Source organism: Sus scrofa, chromosome 2 (genome assembly GCF_054392235.1).
Source record: "Sus scrofa isolate SSC_HxYL_T2T_F1_AM1 chromosome 2, Sscrofa_HxYL_maternal_Yorkshire_Landrace_v2.0, whole genome shotgun sequence".
In the NCBI taxonomy this organism is placed as follows: Eukaryota; Metazoa; Chordata; class Mammalia; order Artiodactyla; family Suidae; genus Sus; species Sus scrofa.
The window spans coordinates 105205249-105223812 of NC_139384.1; the positions used below are offsets into that span (position 1 = coordinate 105205249).

General features: G+C 37.0%; 2 long non-coding RNA genes across 3 annotated transcripts in view; one reads left to right on the forward strand and one right to left on the reverse strand.

The window, feature by feature from the left end:
* Positions 1-2541, reverse strand: part of LOC146405629 (uncharacterized) — a 41968-nt gene extending 39427 nt beyond the window's left edge. Inside the window, exon 1 of the long non-coding RNA XR_014839207.1 lies at positions 2472-2541. This is a non-coding gene — a long non-coding RNA (uncharacterized LOC146405629). The remainder of the gene's footprint in view (positions 1-2471) is intronic.
* LOC146405628 (uncharacterized) overlaps positions 1-18564 on the forward strand; it is a 412568-nt gene that overhangs the window by 269316 nt on the left and 124688 nt on the right. The gene's annotated exons all lie outside the window — the stretch shown is intronic.

Below are 18564 nucleotides of genomic sequence, written 5' to 3' on the forward strand. Positions count from 1 at the left end.
TGAGCAGGAAACAAAGCCACAAGACCAGTGGCCCCCAATGGTGAGAATATACTGCACAGGTGATCAGGGGAGAGCTAGACTTAAGTTCTGTCCTTTTAGTCACTTTGATGTATTCTAATTGCCTAGAGGTCTGTTCTAAGAAAATGAGGGAAGGGCCTTCTTACTTTTGAACTTATAGCGAACATAGTATGTGACTTGCTGAAGCTCTTTTTAAAAATAACATGAATCTGATCTTAGAAGGTATTCTTTGATATGAATAGAGAAATCTTTAGGTTTCTGCTAACAGTGCTATTTATTTTAGAAGCAGAAATTATGAAAGACAACTTAAAGATTTAGCATTCTTCCTGGATTCTTTTCGTTGTTTGGCAAAGATAAACCCAAGCCTTTTGAAGTTGACTACTTTTTTTCCCAGTTCTCAAAATGTAGAAGACTTTGTTGATAATGAGGACCATGATGAAATTTTGAACCAGAATGTTTCTTGAATATTTAATAATATCTAAACAATAAGGAAATTGCATCTAATCTATATATTAAGGACTTTAGAATATAAATGTTACATAAAGCAAAGAAATAGAATAATTTACAAACCATTAAAAGTTAAATTACAGAATAAATATTTTTGCCATGGACATATGGGGAGGATGGTTGTGTGTGTGTGTGTGTGTGTGTTTAAAAATAAAATTGAATGTGTGTATGATGTTTCATGAAGGACACAAGAAGATCTATTTGGAGTGTTAGCAAAGGATAGTAGCCAAGACATCCTCAATCCCCAGAAGGAATTTAATTAAGGAAAAAAGATAGGAAAGAGTATAGTGTATGTGGAGAGAGAATGAAAAAAATCTGTCTGGGCAAAGTAGACTGCACATATTAGGGAGCAATGAAAAAACATCCTATCGTCAGGTAATCCCAGACTTATATATATATGGCCGAAGAACTTGAAATTGATAGGTCAAGAGGATATTATCGTTTCTGTAACCAAGGTTGACACAATGGACAGGATGTTTTAGGAAGCCATGCACATTAGATCTGAGAAAAGGTGAGTTAATTTATGCATATTAGTCATAAGGCAAAATCCATAAATCAGGCATGTTATCATAAAAATCTAATAGCTGGATAACTGAAAAGGAAACAAAAGGGTGCATTTGGGAAACTTGAGAAAGGAAGAAACCTAAGTCTCTGATAGACTGGATATAGAAGAATAAGACAAACATGATCAAATATAACTCCAACAATCCTTGGCCTATGCAATACTACTAGAAAACTACTAAGAAGAATTGGAGAAGCTGAGAAATGGAGCCTTGAGTAAGGGCTAGGAGGGTGCTGTTCTGATTTATTTTTCATATCTACTATAATTCAAAGCAATAACTTTGGCGTTAAAAAAAGGAACATTGTAGTTCTGAGGAGCTTTTAATGCAGCTGAGCAAACATGCAAGGCAGACTGCTGAATGAAACAAACACAAAACTAAATGTAAAAATCATGATAATGAATACATTATATTTTTATCACTGATAGAACTGAAAATAAGGAATAACACAGGAAGTGGGGGCAGTGGACTAAAATGTCACAACTGGAAAGCAGGATGCGGACTCTTGTGTTATGCTTTGAGAGATTAGAGATAGAGAGGAGGAGGCAATGAGGTGGGGCCTGCCGCCCCAGGGAATCTGCTGAGCTGTCAGAAAGCAGTTCTGTGGCTGGTAGGGTGCAGAAGTAAAAGCGATACTATGTGACAAGACCAAGCAGTTGCAAAAAGCTTGCCTTAAAGGGAGGTTTGCACATTACAATTACCAAGGAGTGAGTAAAACAGAGGCAACTGACAGTACTATTTTTCCTGCTTTCTAACATAAACATTATTTTGAACGCATATTACGTTCACTTAGTAGGAATGGAGACCTTGTCAACACTCTCCATTCTATTAAAAAGAGATGCTAATAGCTGTAATAAGCACTTCTTGAAAAACACCACTTTTTTGAATTGCTATAGAAAAGTTAAACTTGGGGAAAAAATTAATGAACTATAAGCAGATACAATTTTGCTTTTTTAATCTTTACCTTTCTCTGGCAGGGGAAGAGTAGGAAAATGGCAGAAAGGAAAGCAATAAAACCAAAAATTAAGCTATTATACAAACAAGTACAGAAATGGTATTCTGTTAAGAAGGAAAGAGAATGAGCACAGGCTTCATCAATGATGATGATGAGTTGGCTGAACACAGAAAGGAGCTTCAGTGTTAGTATCGAAGTTGACAACAGCTGCTAGTCAGAACACATAAACAAAAGTTTAAGTATTATAGAATGTGTCACAGTGTTCTGGTTAGAAAATGCCTGGGTTCATATCCTGGCTTCTACACTTACTCCTGCAAGGGTAGTACTACTATCTATCGTATCCAGTCATTGGTAGGATTGATTAAAATCTGTAAGCAAGTTAGTGCTCTGAGTGGCTAAGAGCAAAAGCTTTTTAAGTGCAGTATACTTACTCTTTGGAGAACTTCTTCCTACATGCTTAAATAAAGAAGTACAGGCCACTAACCTTCTTCCCAATTTCCCAATCTGAAGTGAAGAGGGTATGTGTGGTAATGAGCCCTGTAGTTCCCTTTGGATGACCTTTGAGAAAGGATTATCAGTCAGTGACATTTTTAGATTCTTTCTAATTTCCTCTTTTATTCTCATGGAAGGGTGTTTTTAGGCCAAATAGATATTTAATGTTTTCTAATATATGATTAATATTTCCTTCATACTATGAATTGTTTCCCTATAATATATTCCACAATATTAACTGAGCACCTGCCATATTCCAAGGACTGAATCAGTGATAGTTTCACATGTAATGTCTCTACATGAATCACAACTGATCACTCAGTAAGAAACAAAAAACAATTCAAAATTCAAAGCAATGGTTTGAATGACACCATTAAAAACTATGAAACTAAGTATGTCTTATATTAACCAGTATTTCTCTCATTGTTAAAATACCAATTTACATATCTAGGTTTTTTATAACATGTATAAAATTTCAAGTTATTACATCATAATTACATCATCATAAACCAACAAATAGATTATTTCAATCATGTGTCCTAGCTAAGCACTAATATTTTATCATGTCAAGGAATTTTGTATATAATTTTATAAATACAAACCACATAGATCCATAATGTAAGAAAGTACCAGACATTTATCAGTGCCCTTTTTTCTTCATTGTAACACTTTCTGCTGTTTTTATGTAAGATCACCACCCACTAATACTTGGGAGCACTTTGAGACGTTTCCAACAACATATTCGGTTGAAAAAGAAATGAAATACAAAGAATTTTCAGTGTACATTGACTAGGTAGGAACAAGAAATATGGAAGCCTTGTGTTATATTTCCTTATTAATTCTTGTCACTCACATTACCCAATTCACTCAAATTTAATCACAAAACTTATCCTGACCTTTAACAACTTGCAGCACTGAAATGTTAACCTTCAACATTTTGCAAAATTCTTCTTTAAACACTTCCTCTGGAAAACACACAGCTCAAAGTGCTAAAATTGTCTCCTATAATAACCACAGCAGGATCGTAACAAACCCGCTTTTAAAAACCAAATAAAGCCTTCCGTGGAGGCGGTTCACCACTTCCCCTTTTTTAACATGCAGGAACTAATTTAGCTGAGAAGATAAAAGCAAGAGCTGCCTACAGATGTACAAGGAAACCAGATCCTAGAACATAAAACAAACACCTCAGTGGCAGGGGACTCTGGACATTTTCTGTAAAAAGAGCCTCTCTGACTTAGACGGTCACAAATCTAAGTATGTTAACACAAATAGTAGACAGAAGAGGGAAGAAAAGTCACACCAGATTAGTTTCAATTACAACTATTTGTATATTTTCCAATGAGATAGTGCCATTATAAATATGAAGGAAGGAGGGAAGGAGAGAAGGGAGGAAGGAATAGAAGAAAGAAAATGTGACTCTCTGTGGAGTTCCATGGTGGCCTAGCAGTTAAGGATTTGGCATTGTCACTGTAGTGGCACGGGTTCGATCCCTGGGGCCAGGGAGTTTCACATGCTGGGGCTAAAAGAAAAAGAATTCAAAACTAAAATAAAAGGCCTGAATTTATTGTGGTAATCATTTCATTATATATGAAAATGATTACTATAACATACATGTATATATAAATGTATACATCACACAACATACATATTTGATATATATACATCAAATCATAATGTTGTGCACCTAAACATAGTTATATGTCAATGATATCTCAATAAAACTGGAAAAATGTTTATGCTTAAAAAAGAAGATGAAAGGCTACTTTGAAACTATCAACAAACCAGAAGAGTAAAGAACCTAGAGTATTGTCAAATGACCAGATTCTCCCATTTCCTTCATAGAAAGAACTCATGAAATACCATCTCTTCTATAAACCATTCCCTCTTTCAGAAAGATGTCATTTGACCCCCATCCCAGGTGGTCTAAACATGTATATAGGATGTGACTTGGTCCCTGAGAACCCCATAAAATACACTTACTTTTACTCATTTATAATTCTTGACTTCATCTGTTCAATTTTTGTGTTATCTACTTGACTGTACATCTTTGGGATATATTGTGTGGACTCTGATAGCTTATAAACTGCAAGATTATTGGCCACAAACCTCATTCTCATATATATTTTCTAACCTTGAGTAGTAAATGATCTGTAGGTTTTTTTTAATTTAATGAAAAAAGTGGAGGGAAATACAAATTCATAAAAATGCAGATTCTAGCCATCCCATGTATCTTACTGAGAAGTCTTATGGGACTAAGAGTGTATCACATTAAGTTTTTTACAAACTGTTCCTTTAAAAAAAAATACATGAGACAAACAGTAAGTTTTATTTTTAAAATGGAAGAAAAAACACGGTTTTAAAATGTTTCATTAATGAAGCTTTCAAATTTGGATACAACATGGCAACTTTTTTAACTATATTGTCACAAAATATTTTTAGAGGTGAAATGTGAATATTGTATTAGGAGGAAAGGTACACTCAGGGTATGACCACCTGTGCTAGGCAGAACATGCAATATCCCCTTCTGCATCTTCTCCTTTCTAAAAAATTCCTTCTGTATCCAGCACCCCCAGGCTACTTCTTAGGAAACCTCCAGTGGAATATACCATTATATTTTCCTTCTATCTCCTTCATATATTTTTTTCTCTACTGAATTCCAATCTGTCAAAGGTTTTGTTTTCCATCTGTATATTTCACTTCTCCAGCCTTCACTTTCTAGAAATACATTGCTTTTTAGTAGGTATTTTGGGAGATAACTTCTTAACCCAAGGAGTTTTTTAATCTTTCAAATTGTGTCAACTTCCTACATTACTGATGTATCTATTTGGTTAAAGATCTGGAATTCCCATTGCAGCTCAGTGGAAATAAACCCGACTAGTATCCATGAGGATGTGGGTTCAATCCTTGGCCTCATCTCCATGGGTTAAGGATCTGATGAGCTACGGTCTAGGTTACAGATGCTGCTCTGATCCAGCATTGCTGTTGCTGTGGCATAGGCCAGCAGCCACAACTCTGATTTGACCCCTAGCCTGGCAACTTCCAAATGCTGCAAGTTCAGCCCTAAAAAAATATTTTAGGCAGGTTAAAAATTAGAGAAATAGCAACAATGAAATTCAAGTGGTTGTTTTACATACATAAACAAACAATTTCAATTCTCTTTTCACCATCCCCAGAGTTTAAAGCATGATAAAATCAGACTATTTTATTTGATCTTACATTTTTACTCTCTCTAGAGTGGGCTTTATCAATGCCAATGGCAAAAGGAAAAATTAAGTAACTCTTCTCTTTCCCCCAACCTCATCCCTTCCCCTTTTTTAGAGGGAGGCTCTGTGAAAAGTAAAGAATTATCAACTTGGATTCCTTTTTAGGCTAGAGAAGGAGCCAGCCATTACAGCATAATGTAATTTCTTTTTTTATCTAGGAGGCTCCAAGCAGGAAAAAACTACTTCTACTCTACAAAAAAAACAGGTCTTACAGATTTTTTAAATGGCCTCAGATTCTTTCCCTCCCTACATCCACAGCTTTGAAACATAACTTTGTAGATCCTCCCATTAATATGTGGAAAGCATTTCTTTACCCCTTAAATCTGGATTAGACATGTGACTTGGACTGCTGGGATGGTACTTTAGCAAATGTGACACTGCAAAGGGTTGTAAGTGCTTTGTACTTTGGGACTTGCCTTCGTGATGCTTGGGAACCCTTTAGCTGCCACGTGAAAAAAGCCAAGAGTCTTTTGGATAAATGTGAAATGAGCGAGCGTGCAGGATGATGTGAACAGATGTCCCAGATGATGAGAAACATGTAATCCAGGCGGTCCTGTCATCCCAGCTAACAGTGAGCTAACTACTGGATTTGTGAATGAGGCATCATGGACTGTGAACTAGTTGAGTTACCAGTATACAGCAACTGCAAGAGTGAGACACAGTCACCTACAATCACCCAGCTAAATGAACATATAACCCCAGCCCAAGTCACCAACATATGGAAACCGAAGCTGAATGTATGAAGCCATTAGATTTGGTGTGGTTTGTGAGTCAGTAAAATCTTACAGACATACTGACTCCATGGGGAGGGAAATGGAACTTGTCAACTAAGGAAACATTTCATTTCTTGGCACAGCTTTAGAATTTGCTGTTCCTGAAAATTAATTTTGGTCTTTCAGAGAGGTGCATATGTTTGCCTTTAGCTTGTTATAGTTTAATAAATGTATCTGCAGTTTACATTGATTCAGTGGTCCAAAGAGTAAGAAAACCAGAGACATAAGGACTTAAATTTCAACTGTGTCTCAGACCATCCTAATGACCCTCGAGGCTCTTCTCCAGATGAAGACCTCAGACTGAACAAGTGGAGGAAGGAGTTGGTCATAGAGGATGGGAGCATTTCTGCAGATGAGATGACAACAGGTGTGATTGGAGATTATCACAGAGAACTGAAGAAGATGCTAGAGAAAGGGCAGGAATCTCAGGGAGGTCAAATCAAATAGGACCATGTTGAGATGGGCCTAAAATTTAGGCACTTTCTCTCTGATATTCTGGGGAAAGTCCTATTTATCAAGTTTTAAAACGTTTTCTATCCCCCCTTATAATTCTCTTTTGAAATTGTCCCATGTGTACAATACAACACATTTTGTAGGTTTCCCCAGTGTAGCATGGTCACCTTGAGGAGGCCGCTGGCAGCTGGGAAAAAATGTCTGACCCTGAAGAGGACAGAAGACAGACACCTAGACTGACTGTCTTCCCCACCCTCCTCCACTACACAGTGGAGGAAGCTGACTTCTGAAAAAACAAGGCAGGAAAAAATTGGGGTTTCAATACTTAGAAACAGATAGATGTGCCTGAGGACTAGAATTATTCAGAAGATGCTAGAAGCAAAATCCTATTTCAAGCAGGTTCCAGTTGTATATCTTTTCCTCCTGAAGAAAATCAACTTGGAATGATTCTTGGTTGTAAGATGAAGAGGTTAATGCCAATGAAATACTAAACCAGTATGTAGCTAATTTTGTCTTCTTTTGAATCACCTTAACAGTCCCCTTTTCTCCTGAAGCACCATTTCCTTTCTCATATTAGTTATTTCTGAACACATAGCACACCTTCTAGTGCACTGCAAATGAGTCACAAGAAGGAGTCAGGTGCTAGTCATTAATGAATAATGAAGGCACCCATAAATACACATTATTTTTGAATTGTCATTCAATATACTCTTGATTTATTTTAATGAATAGATGAATGACTAAATTCCTAAATACTTGCACAATAAATTCCTAAATGAACAAATTAAATTAATGAGTAAAATGATTTTACTTCAAGAGTGAAGAGAATATTGGGAGGTCCTAGATATAGTGCATAAAACCTAGAAAAAAGAGGTAAGAGGAAGCTTGGTAAAACGAGTCTCAAACAATACATTTAGTCAGGTACTGTTAATCAAGAAAAGAATCACACAGGCATCTAGCTAAATAGCTTATAGACTTGAGAAATTTATTCACTTTAGTAAGGAAAATTTCATTTTAAAAAGTTTTAAAATATCTTTCCAATGTTAATTTGCAGGTATTCATGCACATTTACTTTTCTACACTAAATATAATATTTCCAAGACAAAGCAGAACTAAAGGGCACTAAATTGTAAAACAGACAATTCTAGGCTATTTTAAAAGGATAATAAAGAGTGGTTTACACATAGGTGTCAATTTAATTTACTTGATAGGATGTATGTTACTTTAATTCTCTTCTTTTCTCCTTCTTGGACATTCTTGCTCCATCCTCCTTCATACTTAAGGAAAAATCCAAGCATATCACAGGATTATTAGAGTTCTGAAAATGCACACCTCTGATGAAGATGGAGAGAGAAACTTTCATAGTCTTAGTATATAATCTGAATTGTCCTGTAAAAATACATACATAGCAGTCATTTCACATTCTCTAGAATAAAAGCACAACTAAATTATCTCTTTCAAACAGTCTATAAGCAAAATACCAGTATTGGTTGGTATTTAAACATCTCTGTCTTTCTCAAACTATAACCCCAAACTTTCTGATTTTGTCCCTGTAAGATAAATTCAAAGACCTTGTCTCTTGCCTTTGGCGTTAATTTGAGAAATGACTCAGACACCTTCTCAAATGTATAAACCTTTCTAAAATGGCACAAGGCAAATTTAAATGGGTATCATTTCCAAGCTGAGCATAAAAGATTAAATGTTCATATTACAGATTGAACATCTGAAGAGATTTTTGGGTAAGTCCCCTTTGAAAATGCTGCCCTTGAGAGAGAGTTCACTTTTCATCACACATTTAGATTTTCATTTCACTTTTGCTACTTTCATAGAGCATTCTGAAACTATTTCCCCTCTTGTGGCTGCACTTTAACACTGTATTTAATAGCAACTTTCTTTCCCCTTATCTTAAACAGGAGCACAATCTGAAAAACATTTTATTTCCCTCCTGTTGTGGAAGTTTAGTCCAAATGTCTATAAACAGATTTCCAAGTTTTCTCTCCCATATTTATATTTGAACAGTTCATCCTTCACAAATACAGATTTGAAAATTATTCCCACAAATCCTTTAAAGAAGCCTATTATATTTCATTTTGAATGGCTGCGATTTGTCAGAACAGCAAGCAATAAGACTGCACATATTTGCATATACACTGAAAAATTATATAACCTGAAAATTCTATTTTACTAGCAATTTAGTAACACATTATGTCTCATTTCTTCTGCAGGAACTACAAAATGTGGTTTTCAAATTGTAGTTTTTATAGTTTACACACTGCTGCATTTTTCTGAAATATTTTTTTTAGGTAATAGCTTTTAAATTTTGAACACTAGCCACAGTCTTACACCTAGTCATGTGGTATCTAAATAAAGACATAATTTCTCCTAAAGGGTCTTTAATAAAATTTAGATAAAGTTGCAGCAAAAGAGACAAACGGAAAGAAAAAAGAAGGAAGTAAGGGAAAAAGATATGAAATAAGAGAATAGTAAAACAGAAAAATAAAGAATTGTCTCTTGGCTTAATGGTGTAAGAATAGTACTGAATTTCCTAGTAAGGCTCCTGTAGAACTAAATGGGAGACTTACTCTGTTTCTGCAAAGAAACAGAAATCTTTTATTACAAGTGTCTCTTAAATGTATGTCTCTGAGGTGAATAATAGAAGCCACACAAGTAGAAACTGTAACTATGACCAACCACAGAGCCACAGACTGCCTCACCTATCTTAAAAGCATTCATTGAGCATATGCTATAGACTTGAAATCATCTTAAGAGATATCTATGAAAGAGTATCATTTCAGGATGGGTTATGGTGAACAAATTCTAGTTAGCTGATGTGAGTTAATTTTCCTAAGAAATTCAAATAGAAAATCTGTAGACATTAGAATTCAAAGGTATCATCTACAACAAAGATACTCTGAAAAGTCAGATATTAAAATCAGATTAATGCCCTTGTTGTTTTCAAGGTAGGAAAAAAGAATTTAAATTTTTGAAAATTTATAACAAAATATACAACAGCTTGAATCTCAATAGAAATAATTAGAATTTATGTAGATATTTAATTGATCTGTTGCTTTTGATACATGGCCTTTAGACTTGTTCAAATGGAAAAAAAAGAACAAAGAAAGAAAGATGAGTTCTGATCCCTTGAGTTGCTCCAGTATCTGATAATCTAGATTTCAGTTTCAAGACATGTGCAACCTTACAAGAAAATCCCTAATTAAAGTCTCACCAGGACAGAGGGGCAAAGGGGCAGGTCAAAGGGAAAAAAGAGAAGTGCAAGCAATCTTGAATGTCACCATCCCTGGTGATCTTATACATCTCCCGTGAAAATCTAACTCAAACCCAGTCTTTGCCCCACTCCTCCACTCCAGCCAGGTAATCACACTTCAGCAGCGACATCCAAGCCTTCTTCAGCTACAACACCCATTGCTGACAGCTTGTCATTCCCTTTACTTTCATGCTTCTACCTTTCAGAAAAATTTTTTCCTCCAAGATAGAGCTTCCTGAAGGCAGCACTGACATCCCTAACCTGCATAAATCTCATACATCACCTAAACTAGTGCTTCCGAACCAATTGCATTAAAAAGTAGCAAAAGATAATCATTTTCTAAATTTTAATTAAATTTAGCATTTTATATTAACATTTTAAATGCTCAAGACTACTTATGCCATTGAAGATAATAAACCCGAGAGCTCTGGCTATTCTGACTATGCCTAGCCCTTAGAAAACGAAGAGCTCTATCTTGACACATCAGGGTGTTCTAGCTACAGAAGACAGGGCAAGTTTTTGAATGGAGAAAAACTAGGAGGCCTTGACTTGAACTATTTTTGGCTGACACCTTCAAATCCCTTCTCCCACATTTATTCTCCCAGTCAATCTGCCCTCAGCCCTATATTTAACTGTGGCCTTCCTCAGCTCCTGAACATACATTCTTAGGTCCTGTGGGGAAAATTCACACACCAATGGGAACTGGTACCAAGATATTAGGGTTTCCTAATATCAGATAGGACCTCAAAACCATCTGGCAATCCTGTGATGGGCTTCTAAGAAACTTTCTCCAGAGCTCCATGACAGCATTCTAAAATTTCACCATTCTCTTGAAGATCTCATTTCCTAAATCCTCCAAGACTCCTAGGCCCACTTCCCAGAGAAATATGGGCCATTGAGTAGGTAACCTCTCAGCTCCCCTAGACACACTTGTACCCAAATCCTAGAACTCCGCATTCTCTCAGGTTTCAGTGGGAGAGATAGCAGGTTGCAGGTTAATTCTGTCCACCATCTCTTTAAATCCCACTTTCTCTGAATTCCTTTGGAGGATGTTGTTCCAAAAAAATATCTACATCATTTCCTACATTAGAATATATCCTGTCTATCGGCTCTTTTTTAATCCAATATGTATTAGAAGGCCTTTCTTAATCCTACATTCCCTTATTTATCTTTCTCCCACCATAGTCAGGCTTTAGGAAACAGGTGGCATTTATCTCTTCTTCACCTCTCATTTGTTCCTCTAACTGAACTGTTTCTGCCTCCTGTTAATTCACTGAATCTGCTTCCATCCAGATCACTAATGACTTCCCAATTCAATCCATTGGCCACCTTCAGTCCTGAGATTTAGGCCTTTACATTAGTCTTTGAGACCCTTGACTCCTTTTATCAGACTCACACCTCTCTGATTCTGTGATACCACTCTCCTGATTTTCTTTTTACCTCTCCAGATGATCCTTTCCCATTTCTGATTTGAGTCCCTCTTTTTCTGCCTCCATTCTCCTTTACAAGCTAGTTTGCTTCAAATGTCATGAGTAGGCACCTCTTCTCATTGGACTTTCTCTCTGAACTTTGGAAGGAACCTAACTTCCTAGTTTTAAATGCTACCTAGAGTCACTTCAAAACATTGACTTCTCTGTCTCCATGATTCTAATGCAAACATGTGGAAGGTAGGGAGTTTTTTTTCTTATTCAACATTGTAGTTCCAACATCTAGCATTAGGTGATCAATAAATATTTGTGGAATTAATGAAGGAATTCTTATCTATATTTTTATCCCAGAGCATACATTTTGGGGTTTTTTGGGGGGTTTTGTTGTTTTGCATTGTTTTTGTTTTTGTTTTGTTTTGCTTTTATTTTAGGGTTGCAACCGTAGCATATGGAAGTTCCCAGGCTAGGGATCAAATGGGAGCTATAGTTCCTGGCCTACGCCACAGCCATAGCAATGTAGGATCTGAGCCACGTGTGCTACCCACACCAGAGTGCATGGAAATGTCAGATCCTTAACTCATTGAGTGAGGCCAGGGATGGAACCCGCAATCTCATGGTTCCTAGTTGGATTCGTTTCCACTGAGCCACAATGGGGACTCCCAGAGCATACATTGAAGCTCCAAGATTGTACATCACACTGTCTACTTTCCTTTTCCATGCAGATGTTCCCCAAATGTCTTAAGGACATATTTTACCCTAAACTCATCACGTCCATGTGTTCCTGATAGTGCTTAGGTAATAGCCACTCAGCTGTGAGTCAAGGTGATCACCACATCATCCATTTCTTGATATAGCATTGCAGTGCTCTGCTCCTAACGGTTAACAGTGCTGAAAAGAAAACTATATTGCGAGACAAATATTTCACAATATAGTGACTCATACAAGTGTAACCCTTGAAAATATGTCCAGGGCTTACTTATCTTGTAGTGTACCATAAATTCATACCTTCCTATATTTGAATATCTACCTTTTAATCTGCTTGGAATTCCTCTTATGCTCCCTCAACTCCTTCTCATCTTTTTAGAAAAAGTAGATGAACTGTCCTTTCTTTTACAGAGGTCTTCTTGGTTTTTGTCTTCCCCTGCCCAGAATGGAGTGTGTCCAGAGGCTACATGGCCAAATCTCCTAAAGCTTGCCTTGTTCATGGAATGTATCACCTACTGTAAGATTTACCTGTTAACATCTTTATTTCTTCCACCAAGTAATGAGCTCCTAGAGGGCAAGACCATTGTCCTGTTCTCTCTCTTTTTTTTTCTTTTTAGGGCTGCACCTGCAGCATATGGAGGTTCCCAGACTAGGGGTCCATTGGAACTGTAGCCGCCGGCCTACACCACAGCTACAGCAACATCAGATCTGAGCCGTGTCTGTGACCTACACCACAGCTCATGGCAACGCCAGATCCTTAACCCACTGAGCGAGGCCAGGGATGGAACCCGCAACCTCCTGGGTCCTAGTCAGATTCATTTCCACTGCGTCACAATGGGAACACCTCTGTTCTCTTATATTCTCTTTTATTCTGTATCCCCAAAGACAAGAATGGTGCCTGGAACAGAGTAAGTACTTAATAAATTTGGGTAAATAATGTAGTCAAGCTGAGTGTTTTATTAATTGGATTTAGTGGAAAGAGTAAAATTATGCACAGTTAAATAGATCAGTAGATTAAATGGTAAGTTTTCATCTGGAACACACTGTACATGCTTTTACACACTGACCTTCCCAAAGGGTCGATAAGTTCATCATCCTTAAACTTAATAAGGAGAGGTAAAATGAAGTATAGTTATTTATTCAAGTGTCATACTCACCTCAGATTTGGCAGTGGTTCCACTCAGGTTCCTGAAGTGTCACAAGTCTTCGCCTACTTTGTCCCTTGGTACCTTCCTTCCTGCCTTTCCACGTTTTCTCCTGCTTCCCACTTGGAATATGATCCTGACAATTAGAAATCTGGTAGCCATTTGGGGGAGTCTTAAGAAAAAGGCTTAGAGAATCATAGAGACCTCTTCCCTGACATTTTTTGAGCCACTGAACCAACTACTACCTACCTCTATACTTCTTGTTATAAAAGTAAGTCTTAATGTGTTTACGTCACTATGACTAATAGTCATATTAGTTATATTAGTCATATACTTAACTGTAAAGTAGCCAACTCCCTCATGTTATTCAAAGTGTTTTGAGACATTCCTATTGCCTACATCTTTGCTCCCCACATTCCTGCTGCATCCCTTGATACACAAATACATGTACATACACAGGCCTCATTCATCAGCTGGCTGAGGCCAGAAATTCCACAATTTGAGATTCATTTCCTTATTGTAAGTCTTTGAATTCATCCAAAATACAAATACCTCTAGAATTAGTAACACATAAGCCTTAAACATTCATGCTCTCAACAAACATTTATAGCTTATTTATTGTGTTGCCCAACATTTTGAGAGGGATCTAAAAGTTAATAAGACACAAGCACTGCCTCAAGGGTGTTAAGACTCCAGTGATAAAGTCCATCCTGAAAACTCATATTAAAAATAGAATCTAGGGGAGTTACCATTGTGGCTCAACAGTAACAAACCAGACTAGTATCCATGAGGATTCGGGTTTAATCCCTGGCCTGCTCAGTGTGTTAAGGATCCAGTGTTGCTGTGAGATGTGTTGTAGGTTGCAGATACAGCTCGGATCTGGCATTGCTGGGGCTGTGGCTGTGGCGTAGACTGGTATCTACAGTTCCCATTCAACCCCTATGCTGGGAAATTCCATATGCTGCAGTTGCGACCCTAAAAAGAAAAAGAAAAAAAAAGAGTCTAGGAATTCAGAAAGACCAGTAGGCTTGTGTTATTGAGACCCAAGGAAGGTAAACCAAATTCGTTATGGTGAGTAAGGGAGATTTCCCAAAAGAACTTCCATTTCAGTAGCATGTAAGTAGGAGCAGTAAGAATTAGAGTGCTGGGGTTGGGGGTAAACTGGTGTGGGTGGGTGGGTGGGTGGCTGTGTATAGGTAGGCAGGTAGGGCAGGGGTATAGGATAAGAGTGAAGAGATCAGCAGGAGGTACAGTCTAGGCCTCTTAAGTGTGGAAAATAACGAATATTTCAGCCTGACTGGCCCATAGGGTATCTGCAAGTATATTGTAGGAGAGAAAAGGAAGTGTCTTGTGTTCAGTTTTATGAGTTTGAACTTTATGCTGGCAATTAAGGCTATTGAAGGATTCTAATCCATGTTATAATATGACTAGATCTGAATTTTATAAGATTATATTTTTCAGTAATGTGTAAAAAGAATTACAAGGGAATAATTCAGGAAACAAGGAGTCCAAAGAAGAAGATATCCCAGAAACCCAAGAAAACAGCAATACCAGAAAAAATTAGCACAAGCCATGGCAATATGGTTGGTTAGGGTATAATTTCTGGAAAATATTTATGAGATCAGGTGGACTGGGTTTGGTAACCAAGCAGATTAAAAAAGTGTATAAGCAGAAAGATTGCAAATCCTGTCTAGATTGCTCACTTGAGCAATAATACTTATAACTCTTCATACTAAACTTTTAATAGGTTCTAAATAAGTGAAAATGTTGAGCTTTAAATAAAAACCACTATGACTCAAAAAAGCCCAATAGATAAACCATCACTGCCCCCTATCACCAAGCAGCCAAATTTGACCAATATTAGAAAAAGACATTTTATTTTGGTGGAGAATGACAGAATAAATTCACCTTATTTATTTATTTATTTATTTATTTATTTATTTATTTTTATATATAATGATTTTTATTTTTTTCCATTATAGTTGGTTTACAGTGTTCTGTCAATTTTCTACTGTACAGCATGGTGACCCAGTTACACATACATGTATACATTTTTTTTTCTCACATTATCATGCTCCATCATAAGTGACTAGACATAGTTCCCAGTGCTACAGAGCAGGATCTCATTGCTAATCCATTCAAAAGACATTTTTTTTTCATTTTTGAGTATTCTATAAGACAGAGTCCTAACATAAAAAAAATGTAATTTTCAACTCATTGTGAATGATAACACTTTCTGATGGAGAAATTAGGGTTTAGAAATAGTATAGGGCCAGATGAAAACCCCATAACAGGAACTTAGACATGCCCGTATGGGATTAAACATAGATGATCAGTTTCAAAATGTTCTTCTGAAAAGTGACAAGTATTCTGGTGCCAGTGCTGTTTCAATGTGTGCACTTCTCTCCCCTTCCTCATCTGATCTGAATTTCCAGTCATTAGTCACTGTGGAATGTGGAATTTTCTCAAATGAGGTTTCAACCTGACACCATCACCATGTCACCTTTCCATAGCTGAAATAATTTGAGGCATCCATATAATAAACAACAGTAGAGATGTGTAAATAATCTGCCACAAACCGTCAGTGATTAGGATTGTTTGTCTAAAAATGTCCTTAGGTCAGCTAGCAGGATGCTGTTCTTCTAACCTTTTCCCATTCTGGTTTTGTTTTGTTTTGTTTTGTTTCCATTTGCTGACTTCTCACAGGATGTGAAATTGACTGCAGTGGCACAGAACCATGAAGAATTTTTTAGAATTAATCAAGACCATACAGCATAGCCCATATGTCATTCATCTTAAATTCTCAAATGAATTCTGATGATGATATTTATAAAAGATGTCTGTATGTCTACTAATGCTCCCTTTTTCCTCAAAAGATGACTTCTCAGTCATAGAATGTTCTACTTTTTTCCCCCTTAATCTCCTCCAAGAGGCACTGCTCATGAGAAAAGAACACTGTGGTTTGTCCCAAGAAGAATGGAGAGTATCCTTGCCTGTCTAAATTTGCTAATCTCCTGAAATACGAAATATCTGAAACTGCTTCAGTCGATCCCCCATCCATCACACCTATGCAGACAAAAATCACTGACATTGAAAATTAAAATCCTGTACCATTTTTAATATACAGTTTGTGCCCTAGACTGATAATGAGTTCTTTTTAAAAGTATCACTGATTTGGCCACAAGTCACTGGCTGTCAAAAAATGTCAGATTGCTCTTCTGATAAAGTGACAGAACATGAAATATATATTTGAACATAGGTTGCTATTTAAATTGTGGAGCTCACACCTAAGGAAGCAGTACCCTTAATTGGAAAGTGTCTTAAGAAAGATCACAGTGTATTCCAACAATAGAGTACCCAGTTATAGTTTTTGATCAAAAATAATAAAATAGTGCTAATTTTATATTCAGTCCATACAAACCATTAAGATTTTTTTAACATGTATAAATATTTGTTTCCAGTCTAGCTGTTGTAGAAATGGTGCCACTCTGAAACTTTCTCTATTTTAATAAGATTCTTCTTTTATAAAGCTCTCTTACTTCAGCTCTAACACTATCATATTATGTTGAACTACATAAAGATAGTATTTACCACTCTTCTAAACACGTCTTGGCACCTGCACTGCTTGGAAGAAAAATGAAAGTGTGATTTCTTTGCAGCAGGTGAGGCCCTGGTTTCTCTCCTGTTGGATTCACCAACCTGCATGTCCCCCATGACAAAGGGCCTGCTACTGTAAATGTCTAGGTTCAGACTTTTGCCTTGATTCCTTATTTGGGGTTTTCATCAGTCCCTGAAGAGGAGACTGGGTGTTTTATTCCAAAAGTCAAATTGAAGTTGAAGCAAAGACAAAGGAGGAAGACAGGAACCCCCACCTCTCCAGCCAGATCAGTTGAATCCCCCCCTGGAAATCCATGACAATTTAGCATTGTAGTCAAACTGCTTCACATCTCCCTATTCAGTCTCCTCCAGAAGTAATGCATCAGGACACACCAACTCTGATTTGAAATCAGTCTTACTCTCTTACCAAAGAAAGCTGGACATGTAGAGGTGAGGTGTGAAGTCAGTTTCAGTGAAGACAGCTAAGTAGCTAAGTAGTAAATTTATGTATTTATCACCATTGCAGTACTACTAAAAAACTCACATAAAGACATTCCCACTAGAAGAAAAAATACAGATATTATATATGTTCCAGTTACAATAGTCTCCATGTTTTCAATTTTATTATTTTATTTTATTTTAGGGCCACACACATGGCAAATGGAGGTTCCCAGGCTAGAGGTCAAATGGAAGCTGTAGCTGCCAGCCTACACCACAGCCACAGCAACTTGGGACCTGAACCACATCTGTGACCTACACCACAGCTCACAGTAACTTCATATCCTCGACCCGCTGAGCCAGGGCAGAGATTGAATCTGTGTTCTCATGGATGCTAGTCATATTCGTTTCTGCCGAGCCACGATGGGAGTTCCCATGTTTTGAATTTTAAATTAACCTCCCCTAATTTGATAACAGAATCCCATACTCTTTGGCAAAGACAAAGATTACCCATGGGATGTCCTCCCAATGCTTTCCTGAGAGATTGAAAACTGATATGAGCAGAATGGGTGTGTACATCTCCTGACCTTCATCTGGTGGAAAAGACCAGGCTGGCAGCAATCTCTCCTTTTCCTTTGCCCCCATTCTAGTGCCTCTTGAACCACCAAACACTCAGTCCAGAGTGTCCAGTTCGAGACAAAAGAGAATTTAAAACATTTATTCGGAACCAAGGTTCATTTACTAAGTTAGATTTTTGCTATGTGGGCAGGTCCTTTTCAATGCATGTAACACTTATCAAGGCCACCAATAGGCAAGGTCCTGTTTCAGATCCCATAGAGGAGATAAAGATGAATATAAATATAGGAACTCGGATCTAGAAGGGGAAAACCCATGTATGTAAATGTCTGCTGTTTAAAAGATACTCATCCTTCAGTTCTCAGCTTAAACGTTACTTTGGAAATGCTC